The sequence below is a fragment of the Petaurus breviceps genome, unplaced genomic scaffold (genome assembly GCF_028583685.1).
Source record: "Petaurus breviceps papuanus isolate PSGF00001 unplaced genomic scaffold, PetGlider_PUasm1.0 90879, whole genome shotgun sequence".
In the NCBI taxonomy this organism is placed as follows: domain Eukaryota; kingdom Metazoa; phylum Chordata; class Mammalia; order Diprotodontia; family Petauridae; genus Petaurus; species Petaurus breviceps.
This window is the reverse complement of record NW_027187368.1, coordinates 563,220-580,775: the sequence shown is the minus strand read 5'-3', so window position 1 is coordinate 580,775 and position 17,556 is coordinate 563,220. Positions and strand designations below refer to the sequence as shown.

Sequence of the window (17,556 nt, the reverse complement as noted above, 5' to 3'; positions counted from 1 at the left end):
TGGCCAATTTAGTGAAGCCTTTCTCAGAATAAGGTTTTTAAATGCATAAAATAAAATGCATAGGATTACAAACATTAAAATATTTTTAAAATACAAATTCACAACTGATGCAAAGTAAACAGAATCAGTACAATTCATACAAGAACAGTGTTAAAGGTAAACAACTGATCAATATAATGACCAATTATAATACCAAAGGATACATGCTGAAACATACTATCCAGATAGAGAGCTGATGGACTGAGTCCAGAATGAAGCATTAACTGGGGAGGCGGGGAGAATGTGAGAATTTCATTGGCACGGCAATACATACACGTTCTGTTATATATATATATGTAATACAATATATTCATGTTGCCTTCTCAAATAGTGCAGATGGGAAGAAGAGAGGGAGTATTCAGAACTGAAAATAACTTTTTAAAAAGTTCACAGACCCAAAGTAGCTCAGTGACACAGTGGATAGTTAAAAGCCCTGGAGTCAAAAGGACCCGAGTTTAAATTTGAACTCAGACACTTACTAGCTAAGTGACCCCGGGCAAGTCATGTAACCATGCCTCCAAAATTTAAATAAAGCCCACAGACAGCAGATTAAGAAATTTTGCTTGGGGCGGGCAGGTAGCACAGCGAGTAAGAGCACCGGCTCCAGCATCCAGGATGACCTGGATCATATCCGGGCTCAGATACTCAGCACCACACCCAGAAATAACTGGCCGTGTAACCTTGAGCAAGTTACTTAACCCCAATTGCTTATAAAAAAAAAAAAAGAAATTTTGCTTCATATTCTTTCTTGGTGACCTCATCAATTCTCAGGAGTTTAATTAGCATCTCTGCATAGATGTCTATTAGATCTCTATATGCATCCCTAATCTTTCCCCTACATACAGGCCTACATCCCCAACTGTCCATTGAATATTTCCAAGTGGATGTCCCATAGGCATCTCAAATTTAACATGTCTAAAACAGAATTCATCTTCCCTCCTCCCCAATCTTACCTACTTCTCTTATGGATACTACCATCTTTCTAGTCACCTAGGTCCACAATCCTATCATATTCAAGTCTTTACTTTCCCTCATCCCCCATGTCTAAGTGCCAGACCTTGTCTAACTCTGTCTCCACAATATATCTCACCTACCCCCTCCCTCCAGTTCATACCACCCTCATTCATTCTTTCAATAGCTTCCTAATTGGCCTCCATTTCCAGGCTCTCCCCTCTCCAATTCCCCCTTCACAAAGTTGACAAACTGATATCCTAAAAACATAGATCTGACTATAATTACTCCCTTTCTCAATAAACTCTAATACCTCCCTACTACCTCAGAATGAAATACAAACTTCTTTGTTTGGCATTTAAGGCCTTCATAATCTGCCTCCAACTTACTTTTCCAGGACTATATAGTTATTCCCCTCCCTGCATTCTATCTTATATTTCAGCCATTCTGATTTACTTACTGTTCCTTCCACACGATATTTTATCTCCCATTATTATCTGATCATGTGTGTGACCATGGCTTCTTTATAGTATTTTATTTTCTTTGCCTCTACATCTTAGAATCCCTAAATTCCTTCAAAGTTCACCTCAAATATCACCTCTTGTGTGGTTTTCCCAATTCCCCAAGTTGCTAATGTCTTTCCCCTTAAAAATTACCTCATATATATTTTGATTATAGTTCAAATATATTTGCACATGTCTGGTCTGGTAAGTAAGCTCCTCAGAAGAAGGAGCTATTTGATTTTTGTCTTTGAGTCCCTAACACCTAGCATAGTGCCTCACATGCTGTAGTAGGTGAGTAAATGCTTACTGAATGATGTTAAAGCTATCCCATAGAAACTCCATCAACTGCCATTCTCATAACCCAGTTAATCAACTCCTACCTCCGAAAAAAAAAAGAGAAGGGAAATACCTATACAAAGCAGGTGCTTTGTATTTTTTAAATGATTAACTGAACTGTCCAAAGTCGAACAGCTAGAAGTGCTGGTACTTAACAAAGAGACTCTAACCTCAAACCAGGTATTCTTTCCTTTGAAGAATCAGCAACTTGGTACAATATTTCAGGTAAGTTTTCTCTGAAAGGTTGCTAACACCTGTTTCTTGTATCTCAGTTTCCCCATGTGTAAAAAAAAAGTATAAGAGCATATCACTTATCTCATATGGATATCATAAATAGCACAGAACAAATATGTAAACTCTGTATTTAGGGATTAAAGAACACCATAAATATAAGGCTAATAATGGAATTCAGAAGTCAGCATCATATCTATTTCACACCAAAAATAAATGGGAGTAAGGGGGAGGGAAGAAAGAAAGGCAATCAAGGTAAAGAGACTTGCCCAGAGTCACAAAGCTAATAAGTGTCTGAGGCCTATTTTGAACTCAGGTCCTCCTGACTCCAGGTTGGTGCTCCATCTACTGCACCACCTAGCTGCTCTCACAAAAAAATTATTAAAGGATTATCTGATGCAGGATACCATGTACAATGCTACAGAATAAAAAAGGAAAACCTATATGGTTGCTGTTGTCATGGAATCTAGCAAAACTCTCTTGCTCATTCAACCACCTTTTAGGTGTCTATTTCACCTAAAATTTAACTTTTATAAGGAGGAGGAGATAAAAAGATAAATAATACATAGTCTTTGCCTTTATGAAGTTTATAATCCAGCAGAAGAGATACAGCACAGAAAGGCACAAACATACCACAGGAGGGAAAACCTGTAGTGCAGAAAATAAAGTAAATGTGTTGAGGGTACAAAGTACTAGGAAAGCAACCTCATTGGGTAGAATAGGAAGGTAAAAAAATCAAAGAAGGTTTCTTGGAGAAGATAGTGCTTGAGCTAAGCCTTGAAGAATGGACAAGATTTTGATAGTTAGGGATGCAGAAGTACACCAGGCATGGGAAAGACTATTAACAAAGTTGAAACAAAACAGCCTAGAAGAAGGAATTGGAAGTCATCTAGTTTTGGCATGTGGATCAAGGTTATAGGAGATAAAACTGGAAAAACACCGATTGCAGTAGACAAAGTAAGGATGGTCTTGAATATCATTTTAAGGAGTTTGGACTTTATCATAAAACAACAGAAAGCCACTGAATGGTTCTGTGGACAAAAATGTCAGGAAGTATATATGATAGTAACTCCCATTTCTATATAGATTTTTAAAGATGTACAAAGTACTTTCCTCCCAGGTATCCTATGAGGTAAGTAGTACAAGTTATCCCTATTTTACAGATAACTAAAACTCAAAAGTTAAATGACTGTTTTCAAGGTCATAGAGTAGTAAGCATTAAAGGTTAATGTCTAGCACAAAAATGGAGCTATGACAACAGGATAATAAGGCCAAGAGAGAGGAAATAACTTGCATATGGTCATATAACAAATTAGTGGCAGGGCCACAATTTGAATTCAGGCCTTCTAATTCCTAAAGGCTGTGTTCTTTCCATATACTTCACAATCTCATTTAAGTTGTAATACAGCTGCTTGTGTAACCAGGAGGAAAACTAATTACTATGTGTAATATTTGGTGAGTTCCAGGTTCTTTTGTAACTAAATAGAAAAGTAGAAGAATTACCTATATTTTCCCTTTCACAAAGTTATCTCCTCTCATTCCCTTTTAATTTATAAATCCAAGAATTTTCATTTCCAGCAAGGGTGATAGGAACCCAAAACAAAATAACTTTAGCAATACAAGTGGTAGTCTTTGAACTCACATCAAACAGACTAAGTATTATTTATTGACTGCCTACTATGTGCAAAAACTATGTATCTAAGTGACACAGCTGACAGAAAGGGGTGAGGGGAAAGGGAGTTACAGAATGTTAGTCCTTTCCAAAGTATTCTATTTAAATACCTGTTCTATGAGAAAATCACATTTACTACCATTTATAAAATCATAAATTTAGAGCTGGAAGGGGCCTCAGAGGTCATCTAATCCTGCCTAATTTTACAGAGGAAGAAATGGGCAGAAGCCGTTTTTTCTAATTCTGACTGCCATTAAATTAGTTATGTGACCTTGCTCAAGTCACTTCAAGTCTCTAGACCTCAGCTCCTCCTTAATTCAAATGAAAAGGATCAGCATGGATAAGGGATTTGTTAGCCTTGGGGTCCATGAACTTTTTTCAAAACATTGTGATATGTATTTCAATAATTGGTTTCCTTCATAAACTTATGTATTTTATTTTATACATTTAAAAACATTCTAAGAAGGGATCCAATGATTTCACCAGTCAGAGAGGTCCGTGACACAAAAAAAGGTTATAAGACCCTGGATTAAAAGACCCTAATCTAGTTCCTTTAGCTCCAATGCTCTAACATTCTATTCTAAATTCTAAAGTCTCTTATAATTGTGACATTCCATGATTCTAGAACACTATGACAGCAGAAACAAAACAATACATGGCAGCTAAACTCCTTCCAAAATTATATGTATCCTTCCTTCTCCACTGACTTTTAGACAGTAGTTACCTGCACTGAAATGGTTAAATTCATTTCAATGAACAAAAGCAGAGCAGACCAATGGGAGATTATGAAAAGCCCTGGCACCTGGAAAATACTGCAGATGAGCAAAAAAAAAAAAAAAAAAAACCTGCAGGTGTAGAGAGTTAAAGAGCTACACCTAACCAGTGACCTAGAAATGCCAGGGGATTTATTACACAACCTGCTGCAGAATTCTCACTTTTCAAATGGAAATGAGCCATGAAGTCACACAATTCAAAAGGGCTGTGATTTTATTATTGAGACAAACAATTGTACCCATTTGAATTCTACTGAAGATGAATAAACTAATGAATATAATATTTCTAATAAAGCTGTATTTATTATGTCTTGTTAAATATAATTAGGAAACCAAAAACCTGGATCCCTAGGCTATTCATCAAATAGGGTTACACTTAAAGAATACCATCATATAGTAGAAAGAGCATCAGACAAAGACACCAACTACATTTACTTACTTGCTGTGTGACCTTCAGAAAGGCATTTCATCTCTATGGCCCGAGCTTCCTCCATTCTCCAAAATGAGGGGGATGGACAAGACAATTTTAGAATTCTCTTTCCACTTCTAACATTCTATGTTCTCAGGTTATTTCCGAGTCTAATATTCTATGATTGTAAGATCCTGAATGACTCTATAACCCTGAAGCAAGAAATATTCAAATTAGGTATAGATGAGATAAATTCATCTAGTCAACTCACCACTTAAGCAGAGGAACCTATATTAAAGACTTACAAATCCTCCAATTTCACACCAATATTTGATTATATCACCACTAACCTGGTCTCATTACTTCATTCTTTCAATTTTAATTGCCACATAAATTTATCTAACATCTCAATAAATAGCTTCCTAAAATTAGATTGGACTACGAAGTTTTTAAATTGCCTATTCAGGCAAAGTTTTTCTACAGCTAAACAGATTCTGAAAAAAAAAAAAACAACCAATCTTCCAATTAAAAAAAAAAACTATGTGAAAACAAATAAAAATGAGGTAAAAATGCAAGACACCTCAATTGTTCCACAAGCTGGTGAACCCTCTCAGTCAGCATAAAGAGAAATTACCAATGAAGCTCAATGTCACAACCCTCTGGTGAAATAAATTAATGACTAATAAAGCAATTTACTATTTACATTCTGCCATGAATGAATGCTCAATGTCACAACCCTCTGGTGAAATAAATTAATGACTAATAAAGCAATTTACTATTTACATTTTGCCATGTCGATCATAACCAGTATTCGGAAGCTTTTCAAAATTAAGAAAACTAAACTATAACACACACGCATATATTTTAAAATCATTCCCTCAGAAAGAGTTGTGAACTGTCAGTGGGACTAGAAATCATACAGCAGCACCTCAACAGACAGCAGTAAGGTATAGGAGAGATAAGCAGTAGACTGGGAAGACCTGAGTTCTCCTCTTGATCTTTAACTAACTTTCCAGGTAACCTTGGGGAAAATCACTTCATCTCCCAGGGCCTCAGTCCCTTTATCTGTAAAAGAAGGGGGACTAGAGTAGATGAATTCTAAAATTCCTTCTAGCACTGACATTCTATTTTATAAGCTCACTCTCTGATTCTAGGAGTACAGAAAATTTTTTTAAAAAACGAAAAAGCACTCAAATCAAATGCACTTGCTTTGAGGCGATGTCAATTCTTTTCAAGGTATTCAAAAAGACAATGAAAATTCAACTTTGATTAAATATTTGCAAAACTTATTGCAAAGGTCCACTATCTGTTTTTATTACCCATGTGTTTAGTAGCCCAAAGTGACTTAGTTTCTGGGGAAACAATTTTAAGGAATAGCCAGCAAATACTGTCCCTCATAAGCAGTGATGACTGAAGAATCCAGACCAGCCTAGCACTCAGCAACAGAATATTGCATATATGAGACAGCTATGGACATATATGGACATATATATGGACATATATGAGACAGCTATACAGCAAAGGAGATAGCCTCATTTTGCAGAGTAACTACAATTCAAGGAAACAGAATCTTTCCTCTATCCAATGTTCCCATTGCAAAATGAACATACAAATAACAAAGTATAGAAAGCATTAACTACTTTTTAATTCTGCAGAAAGGGGGATGGAAAAGGACAGAAGGAAATAACATTTATGACCAATATTTACTTAGATCTATTCTTTCAAAGGACTCAAACTTACTTAATATAAACCATCTCCATTCTCTTGAGATAGAGAAGGATCAGGTTTCTGTAGGAGAAAGGAGTATAAAAGGATTAAGTATCTCATCCAGCAAGTCACTGGGAAAATAGAAACCGGAACCCAGTTATGTAGACTCCCAAGTATTCAGGAGATAGTCTGAGTTCAGAGGTTCATAAATTTGGAATAGTTTGGAAGAATTCAGAAATGACTGTCCTGAGTCCTATCACTTCATAAAGTTCCAAAGTATAACCACTATGCTAAAATTGCACTACACCTCAGTTTCTGAAGTTTTAAAAAAAAAAGTGTTGAACAAGTAGACAATTTCCAACGTCCCTCTCCCAATTCTAACATTCGATGTTCTAAAGTCATTTTCTTCCTAGCCCTAGATCACCCAAATAGCCTCACAAAAAATGGGAAATGCAAAACAAAAAATTAGCAATGCTGATAGGAATTTTCAAAGATTACACCCCCCACCCCCACCCCCAATTCTTGTCCAAAACTGCACAAATCACTGCCAAAAAATTAAGGTCAAACATGTCTGCCAATAACAGTAATTCCATAGGCTTTATCACACCTCAACAGAGCTTCCAGTAGGTGTCACAGTATGTATAGTTGAAATCTGTGGCAAATCACATTCTCAAAAACTCTTCCTCCTTTCAAAGAGAATATGGAATAAATTTATTCTCTTAGTTTGCTATTTCGTGATCTGGAATTTTAAAAAAACTATTAGGCTAAAGATAGTTTATTCTAAGAGAATAATAATTTCAAAATGTGCACATTTACAAATTCAAATTATTTTATGTTTAGCCACTCTCCACTTAGCCTGCCTGTTTATAGTTAAAATTTAGTCAAAGGAGAGACCCAATAAGAATATCCTTAACTAAAAATGTTCACAGACATCTTCTAAATTGTCAAAAGTTGGAACAATTGTGCAGAAAGCTCACGAGTTAGTCTTTTGTTTTAAAACCACACAAGGGACATTACACATTATATGAAGTCAGAGAAGCAGTATCATTTCTGATAAATATGATCAAATTAGCCATTAAAATGTCTAAATAGACTAAATTGAGAGACATTGAATAGGGCCACCTTTTACTGGTCTATTAGGGAACCACCTAGCTTATGGAGGCACTCAAAGCAAGGTTCCTTGATCCTTTCAAATCCCCAAGAATGTAACACTAGCCACAGAATACAGAGTGGGAATAGCACTAAAATATCTGTCCTCAAACCCCTAACAGTTATTTCCCCGTGTGTTTGGCAGCCTAGTGGAAAAATGCCTGTACCAGCCACAGAACCTGCTCACTTCAACAGCTCTAAAGCTAGCTGCCCAGGAAGAAGCCAGGCCGGCCCATCAGGATGACAGAAAATACACCCAACAAGACTCAAATGGTAAAATAAATTCCTGCAGACCTATTTTCTCCCTGTGAGGCCACAGAGAGCAGGCCTACAAAACTGGAACAGATCAAGTACTCTAGCCCAGTGACTAGGTCACCAGGATAAAATTCATGTCTTCTACTTAAAAACTAACCAGAACACACTATTTGCAGAATCTCCACGGCAAAGTGTCCAGCCAGTTACATCTGAAGGCCCAGAGACATAACAGACACTTGACAACAAAAAAACAAAATGAAAAAGTTCAATAACATATATTTTTTTTAATTTAACAAATGCTTTACTGGACTTTTGTGTCCAAAAGCACAAAAGCAAAACAGTTTTCAGGCAGCCACAGCTCAGTCAAAAGAGTTCTTTTCATACTAAATTAGAAAGACAGCATGATGAAGTGGAAGAGTACTGAACAGGGAACTGGAAGACTTGGGATACAATCTCATTTCTGCTAATGACTACTTACCCTGAGCAAGTCACCTCCATGAGGGGATAGGAATAGAGGCCTTCTAAGTTCCCTCCAAGTGCTAATTTTCTGTGACTCTTATGAAATTTAAGGATCCCCTTAAGTTTGAGGCCCAGACCTGGCTCTCCAGTTCAAGATGACCTCTAACTGGCACTAAGAGTATGGCCATCACCAGGAGACAGTATCTTCCTGTTTTCAGTTGTCCTCTTGTTACACCTTACCTGAGAAATTTGAGCATTCATGCATCCATCTTCCAGTCCAAGGTGCTTGGCACTCACAAGTTCAGAACTTTTAGCCCTAAGCACTGATACACCTAACAGTGCAGAAGGTTGCCCCACAATCTCAAAGCCTTCCCCAACCCTCCCTTCCACGGAATATTCCTCTTAATCTTGCAGTTCTGCCCTTAGATACTACTTAAACTCGGTTTCAAAACTATCTGACAGACCTGTAAGCTAGCTCAGGTATTATTTTTCAGAATTTTGCAGATAAGAACAGAGGTTCAGAAAGCTCAAGTAACCTCAAGTTGTTCACATGACTAGTAAGTATCAAAGCTTAAACCCAAATCTTCTAACTTAAGGCCTACCAGAAGCTGCTTATCATTTACCCCCTCCCCATTCATTCTAAGGAAGTGAACCACTTCCAGCTAACCTCCATTGCCCTAAGGAAACAATGCTTTTGCATCTTGGGAGATCTGCCCTTCAACTTTTCATTATCATGAATACTGGGAACCTTGTCTCCAAGATATTACCTTACTCTAACCTCAAATCCATAAGCCCGATCAATTTTCCACTACCCTAGCACCCTACCATCCTCTCATTTCTTCTCTAACCAAAAACCCTATTTTTACCTCTAATAGCTTAACTTAGGCCCTTTCTGATATCTTCTTCAAACTCCAACAATCCTGCCCTTCTGTTCTTGTTCTATTCTTAACCCAAACTCAAGAATTTTGCATCACTCCCATCACTTCTCTTCTACCTATGCCCCTCCCTCTATTGCTCCCCCCCCCACACACACACAAACATATCCTTGCCCTACCTACCAGGTAAGTTACAGTCTACCTTCACTATCCATGCCTTACCCAGAGGATCTTTTGCTGTGCTTCGCCTAACAACAACAACAAAAAAAAAACCCTGCTCCCCACCCCACCCACTACCCAAGCCTTCCTCCTTAGAATAAGAATCCCAAATCGTTTACTACTTCCCACTGGGTGCCATCGTACACCTCTCCCCACTATAATGCCGCGAGCCCCCCAACTCACTATACTTACCTTTCCTGTCTCTCTATCATTCACTATACCTACACCACTGGCTCTCTCCCTGTTCTTGACCCCCCCCCCCCATACTTTCACCCCCTCCTCGGCCTCCATCCTCTGACCCTATCCTCGAGCCCCATTCTCTTCCCCATCCTCGAACTCCCTCTCTCCTATCCTCGAACCTCATTTCTCCCCCCCATCTTCTAGGCCCCCACTCCACCTTCCCGTCCTCGACCCTCCCATAACCCTCTCCCCATCCTCGACCCTCCCACCATCCTCTCCCTACCCTCGGAGCTCCCCACCCTCTCTCCATTTTCGAGTTCCCCCTTCACTCCCTCCCCACCTTCCCTCGACCACCCCCACCCCTCCCACACACACACACACGTCTCCATCCTCGACCACCAGCCTCTCCCCTTCCCGGATCTGGCCGGGCTGAGCGCGAGCTAGCTCTCCCACACATATCCCATGCTTCATCTTCGTCCTTTTCCCCCTCCCCCTCCAAAGGTGAATGTACCGTCCTGCCCTTGTCGTTCCCGGGACGCGGCGGCGGCGGATACAAAGCCCGCCCATCCTCCCCGCCGGGGCCGGGGCCGGGCCCGGGAGAGGTGGGGGAGGCGCTAGGATCCCTCCCCCGGCTCCAAGCTCCTAGGGGCTCCCCGCGGCCGCGGCTGCTGCTGCTAAGGACACACACAATAAACAATGCGGAGCAGCGCTCGGCCGGCTCCCAACCGCCACAACGGCCGCAGTCAACCGCCTCCAACCGCGGACTGCCCGACCACCCCCTGACGCCTACCCGAGCCGGCGCCCAGTTCCCGCTTGCCGGGCCCAAACCCGGGCTCCCTCTGGGCTCCCCGCACCGCCGCCGCCGCCGCCGCCTCCTCAGCTCCGGCTCCTCGGTCTAGCGGCGGCGGCTCCGGCTCCTACTGCTGCTGCTGCTGCTGCCGCGGCTGCTCTGGCGGCGAGCGGGGCTTAGGCGGCGAGCACGTGACCTCTCTAGGTCTCCTCATAGGTGGGCCTGGGGAAGGGGCGGGCCTCGCCGCCGCTGAGGAACGGAAGCCCGCCCCTCGCCCTCGCCTCGCCCCCCCTCCTTTTCCTTCTCTCTCTTTCCCCCTCCTGCCTGTTGTGCCGCACCTGAGAGCCTGAGCCAGCGCCCGCTGCCGCTTGCGCCAACTACGCACCTGGGGCACGCTAGTGCGCACGCGTGGGAACTGCCGACTCGGCCGGCAGCACCTGCCTGGGCCGGAGCGACCGAAATTCTATCCCCGCTTCCCTCCGGCCCCTCCCCTTCTCTCTCTCCCCACGTTCCCAGGGCTACACCTGAGCCGTGCTGCGCCATTGTCGGAGCGAGGGACCTTGGAGCGCGCGAGCTGCGTGCTCGGGGCTCGGAAACTCTGACGCTTCCCGGAGGAGGCGGAGGGGGCCGGATTCCTTACCTAGGAGCCGGTCTGACCCCAGTTACCGGCAGGGGTTCGCTCCCTGCGGTGCTTATTGGGGCTGTTTCCAGGCAAAAGAAGATAGTGGCGACCAGGACAGAGGAGAAGGAGAGAAGAGAGCTTAAAATATTGGGGGTCAGGGGGTGTTTGCCTTTTAAACAAACGACCGCCTTCACTGCTGGAAGGCAACAGGGTGCATTTAAAAGAGGACTAGATTTGGAGTCTGAAGTCTCAGGTTCGAGTCCCCTCCCTGCTATTTACCATATGTGACCTTGGCGGAGGGCATTTCGCTCTCCACCTCCTGTAAAAGGTGGAGATTTGACTAGAGCCCCTTCCATCCTATCTAAATCTTCTATAAATGCTTACTTAGTTTATTTAAATGACCCTAGGTGCGTTTCGACAAGTGCAATAAACAAGAGTCCTTCCACCTAATATCTGTGTAACCTTGGCAAATCGCTTCACTCCTCTGGGTTTCAATTTCCTCTTCAGTCAAATGAGGGAGGAAGTGTACTGTAGGGGCTCTAAGCCTCAGTTCTGAAATTTTGTGATAATGTGAAATTATTTAGTCAAACCCTTTCCTCTTACAGAAGAAATCGGAACTAGAGAAATGAATAAATGATCTTATGATGGGGGGGGGGGGAATTTGCCAGCGATGGTTATTGAATGCTTAGTATGTGCAAAGAAATGTGCCCAACACTTTTGGTAGGAACAGTCTCCCTCAAGGAGCTTACATTCTAATTGGGTAGGAAAAATAAGATGATTTGTCCAAGACATTGATTTAGTGACTCAATCTTGGTGAGAACCTTGGAGAATCAGCTCCTGTCACTCTTTGCAAATACTATAAAATACATGCATTCTCACCTCTTAATACCCTTCACCTTGCATGAAAATTATGCTGCCCCTCAATTGTTACAGAACCTTAGAGCTAGAGCTGGAAGGGCTGGGAGACAAACTGAGATTCAGAGAGACTTGCCCAAAGTCACACAGGTCATAGGATCATAGATTAGGGCTGAAAAGGATCTCAGAGATCATTTAGTCCAACCCCCTCATCTGTAAAAGATGAGGAAGTGTGGTCTTACAGAGGTTAACTTGACCAAGGGGAGAATGGATTTATTAAGTGCCTACAGTGTGCCAAGCTATACTATGCTAAGTACTGTACTAATATTTCATTTGATTCTCACAATCTGGAAAGTAAATGCTGTTGTTATTCCCATTTTACAATTGAGAAAACTGAGGCAAATAGCCGTTAAATGACACAGCTAGTAAATGTCTGAGATGAGATTTGATCTCAGATACTCTGGACTCTAGCTGCCCCCAAGGTCATACAGGTAGTAAGTGGAAAAACTAAGATTTGAATCCAAATTATCTTCTGATTCCAAATCCAGTTCTCTTTCCAATATACTTTATCCATAAACCTCAGGTCCTTTTCTTGAGACCTCTGTGCCTTTGGTTACCTTTTTATGTATATATCCTTTCTCCCCAACCAGAAACTGCTGGAGAATAGGTCTGGCCAGTCTATTAAATAGAATCAAAATAGAATCAAAAGTTCTAGTATGATATCTCTGTCAATTCAATTCAACAAATATTTATTAAATTCTTATTTGGGGGATGGGATCAGAGAAAACACAATTTCTCCCTTTAAGGAGCTACATTTTCTTAGTTACAAAGGAGCCCAGTTCTGGTACTTTTTAGACAAGTACCAAGCAGACTTCTATTAAGTGCCTACTATGTATGTGGAATTCTTTATTTTATCCTTGGAGTTCACAAACTAATATGAAAAGCACTTCCAAAACAAGATGGCATGGAATTGACCCAGAATGATCTCTCTACTGCCTCTTAGAATTCAATGCTCAATTCAAGTGCCTCTTCCAACATGAGATCTTTCCTGATTCCAGAGTGGTTAATGTTCTCCCTTTCTCCTCACTACACATCCCCCCCCCAAAAAAAAAATTACTTTGTATTTTTATTTCCCCGTCTGTGATTTAAATGGCATAAGGAATTTCTAGTAAGGAGATTCCCTCTACCAATACAGACTGACACCTACACAGCATTTTTATAGTCTTGGGCCACAGAGGTTAAGTGATTTACTCAGCATAGAGCCAATATGCAAAAGACAAGACTTAACAGCCAGGGGCTCCTGAATCTAAAGAAAACTTTCTATCTACAAGGCCAGCTCTCTTTCCACTACACCATATAGCCTCTATACTTGGCATGTACTTTGTATAAATTTGTATGAACTCATCTATGTACTCTTGTTTCCCCCCCAATAGAATGTATGCTCCATGAACACAGAGATTGTCTTGTTTTCTCTTTATATCCCCAGCACCTAACATAGTGAGGGACACGTAACAAATGCAAAAAAAAAAAATGTTGATTTGAATTGAATTGTTGAAAGTGGGAAGATAGGGAGTTGATTCATATTTGGGCAGTGGACAAAAAGCCTTACACAGGTAAATCAGCTTTCTTCATTGTTCACACCTTTGTCAAACTTGTTATCCATGAGTCCGTACTTGGGGACATAGCAGCTTGAAAGCCTATTTTAGAACTGAAGAAAGTTACATGAATACTCTATGGCCTTCCTGCCACCACCATCCTAATACTCCTTTGGGGCCATTGCTATATACCCTCTAATTTGAGGAAAATCAGATAGCCAGGGTAAAATGAATGACTTAGAATCATAGAGTCACACAGTCATAGAGCTGAAAGAAGCATCAAAGCATAGAATGGGAAAATTCAAGGAACATTAAGTGCCCACTGTGTCCAAGGTACAAGGTACTGTGCCAGGGTCTGGGATACAGAATTTTAAAACCACAGTCCTTGCTCTTGAGCTTACATTCTACTGGGAGATAGAGCATGTAAAACAAAACAACTTTTAAAGCAAGATAAAGCAGAAAATAGGACTGACGAGAAAGATCAGGAAAGATTTCCAGTAGGAGGTTATCATCCAAGCGAAGCTTTGAAGAAGACTAAGGATTCTAAGATGTGAGAGAGGAAGGAATGCACTAAAGAAATGGGGGAAGCCTATGCAAAGGCATAGCGATAGAATACTGATTTTGGAGAACTGTGAGTAGGATATAATTCAGAACACAAATAAAATACATTAGGATTTTACATTATACCACAGAATGTTAGTACAAAGAACACAATGTCTGATCTTAGAGGTTATCTACTCTGACCTCTCAGTTTGCAGATGAGGAAACACATTTAGAAAGAAAGGAAATTATTTATCCTGAATCACAATTAATTAGTGGCAAAGGTAAGACTAGAATCCAAGATTCTAGAATCAATCTAAAATTCCCTTTCTTTAGTTCTTGAAGTTAAACTGCACTTTCAAAGAGGTTAAAACCTTGCTGCAAAAAATCAAATAAACTAATTTTCCAATCAGATAGCATTTCTCTCTCTCTCTCTCTCTCTCTCTCTCTCTCTCTCTCTCTCTCTCTCCCTCTCTCTTTCTCTTACCCTCTCTCTCCAAAAGGTCATAATATTTGATTTGAGTTTTCTCAAGTTTAAGATTTTAAAAATAACTTGTTATACAAGTGTAAAAAATAGCATCTGAACCTTTTGTTTAAGTGTGAAACACACCTTTGTCATGACTCAGTAGTGGCTGAACAAACATTTACTGAAGTTTCCATAAAGAAAAATTCCCCCTAGACTGAGGAAGTCAAAAAGATGATAGCTCCTAACCCAGAGAAATCCAAACATCTAAACCTCAAAGATTCAGAGGGGCCAGAACGTGGAAGTTGGAAGTCAGCAAAAGAATTCAGAGAATCCAGAGTGAGACCAAGCAGAACCAACTATTCCATCCGGAAGTGCAAGAGGGAACAGTCAGGCCCTGATAAAAGTCCCTAAATCAAGAACTAAAAGTGGAGAGATGAATAAATATAAGAAATTACCATCATCCAGTATAATACTTATTGTAAATCTATCTCAATAACAACTGCACACAGATATAAAAGGGAAAAAATGCATTTTCCACAAGAACTACATGATTAGTCTAGATGAAATGGAACAAGTGCTAAAACTATAAAAAAAAAATTAAGCTCTTGAGGAGAGAATTGGAAAGGGAATAAGTTTCTTAGAAGACAAACCAGTAAACCTTGCTGAAGAAACATAATCCCTTGAAAACTAGAATAGACCAACCATATCAATGACTCCATGAAACAGCAAGAAGTATTAGAAAAATAAAATCCAAAGATCTGAGAAAAATAGAAGAAAATACACAGTATCTGAGATAAAAACAATTTAAAAATCATTTATCTCTCTGAAAACCATGACTAAAAAAAAGAAAGAAAATCCACCAGTCTCCTCCTGAAATGAACCAGAAAAGTCCCAGAAATGTCATAACCAAAATTCATGTTTTGCAGCTCTCATGTCAAAGAAAAAAAATGCTACTAAGTATCCAGAAAGAAGCAGTTCAAGTGCAAAGGAATTACTGTCAGGATCACATAAGATTTGGTAGCTTCTATACATACATACATATATAGACCTACAACTAAAACAACTTACCCTGGAAAGCTTAGTAATATCCTACAGGAAATAAAATATTGAATCTTTAATAAAGCACTTTCAAGCATTTCTGACTAAAAGACCAAAGCTGAATATGAACTTTAAAATGCAAATCTAAGAGTCCAAAAAAATCTATAAAGGTAAATTTATTTGAGCAATTGGAAGGAGCTATATGATGATATAGTGTTAACATTCTAAGAGACAGAGAAGACACAAGCATCTCTTCAATATTTTAATGTATTCAATGGGCATTTAAAAAAAATTTCTTCATTGTATCTTCATCATTGGGAAATCTTATAAGATCAAATCAGAATTAGTCTTAGTATTCACATCTTATCACCCTTAGCTCCTCTGGTTAGAGGGTAGAGCCATAAGCTCTAAAACCATCCTTTAAGGGGACAGTCCCAGAACAGTCAGCTCTTTATTTCCCACCAGCTACACTCCTTTTGGACTTCTCCATTATGCCTCCATGTCCAGTACCTTCTCCCAATACTTTTCATTTTCCTTTTGCATGTCTTCCCCTACTAAAATGTAAGCTCTTTGAGGCCAGAGACTGCTTTCTTTATATTTGTATCCCTAGAACTTAGCATAATGCCTGGAATATATTAGGTGCTTAATAAATGTTTATTGACTATTCAAAGAAATAAAAAACCAGGGAGAAGGTAGATTGGTTCCATTCTGGGAATTTTAAGAAGGAGGAAAAAGGAAAGTAAAAGGAGGCATATACTAGTGTAGAAAGGAAGAAAGAGTTAAAATTTGCTACTTCTTATAACTGGAGGGTTTAAAAAGAATATACAAACATGGAGGAAGGTGGTGGGGGAGTTGGCATCAAATGAACCTAACTCTTATGTACAACAAACAAAAAAAGAGTTGAATATACACAGAGACACATGTAGAGAGTTTGGTGTAAAAATACCAAACTCAACAGGGAAGCAAGTGGGAAGGGGTGGTAAAGAGGGAGGATAATACCTGGGATAGAATGGTAACAAGGAAAACAAACTTCCTAATTCTTAAGTGGAGGACCTTCAAAAGAGAAAAAAGAAAGAAAACTAGAATTTCAAGGAGGGCCTTAGATTGTTTCTTGTAAACAAATGGAATATAGCTGAACAAATTGTATATGAAGGTATTGGATTATTACTGCCTCCATAAGAAATGGTGAAAGAGATGATTTTAGAGAATACTGGACAATATTGTTATTCTTCCTTCATTCTGGAAGAGTACCAATTACATCACACGGATGCTGTCTTGACCTGCACACGCATTCAATGAGTGAAGCAGAGCTGCACAAAGTCATCAGTGTCATTCTCTCCTCCAGAGTCATCAAAGTTGAGTGGCAAGACAAAGGTCAAGACAGACTGGCTATGGCCCAGTATGCAGTGGGTGACCTTTGGCTTTCTAAATTAAAGTTTTTCCAAGGGGGTCAGTTTGTCTGAGGCCACACCCCTCAATGACTAGGGGCCGAGTAACAGTTGAGACAAAACATGGCTCAGTTTACCATCACAAAGATATCAATCCTGAAAGGGAAGACCCTTCCAGTTTCCAACTGGAACAGAAAACAATTGCTATTTACACTCATTCTAACTCTGGGTAGGGGCTTTTTTGGGTAGGGTATTTTGGGGCATTCAATGAAAGGTAGAGGGATTTAAATTTTAAGGTGAAGTAGTGCCATTTAAAAGATGATTTTTTTAAAGTCTGTCTTGTCAGAGCTACATTTCAAGAAATCAAAAATGAAAACCATAAATTGTTCCATCTTTGGGGGGAGAAAAGAGGAAGAGGAAGAAGAAAAAGAAGAGGAGGAGGAGAAGAAGAAATAACAGCATTCCCCAACTTCTGCTTACACTGACAAGTTTGGTCCCCAGAGG

General features: G+C 40.0%; 1 protein-coding gene across 6 annotated transcripts in view; it reads right to left on the bottom strand.

Moving 5' to 3' along the window:
* Positions 1 to 10,739, bottom strand: part of STRBP (spermatid perinuclear RNA binding protein) — a 134,599-nt gene extending 123,860 nt beyond the window's left edge. For 3 of the 6 annotated variants that reach the window (XM_069073730.1, XM_069073735.1, XM_069073734.1), the window contains exon 1: positions 10,549 to 10,738. The gene's annotated coding sequence lies outside the window, so the exon portion shown is untranslated. Of the gene's footprint in view, positions 1 to 4,944; positions 5,127 to 10,548 lie in introns of all 6 variants that reach the window. The other 3 variants (XM_069073733.1, XM_069073732.1, XM_069073731.1) reach the window with 2 other exon arrangements.
* Positions 10,740 to 17,556: the final 6,817 nt, after the last annotated feature.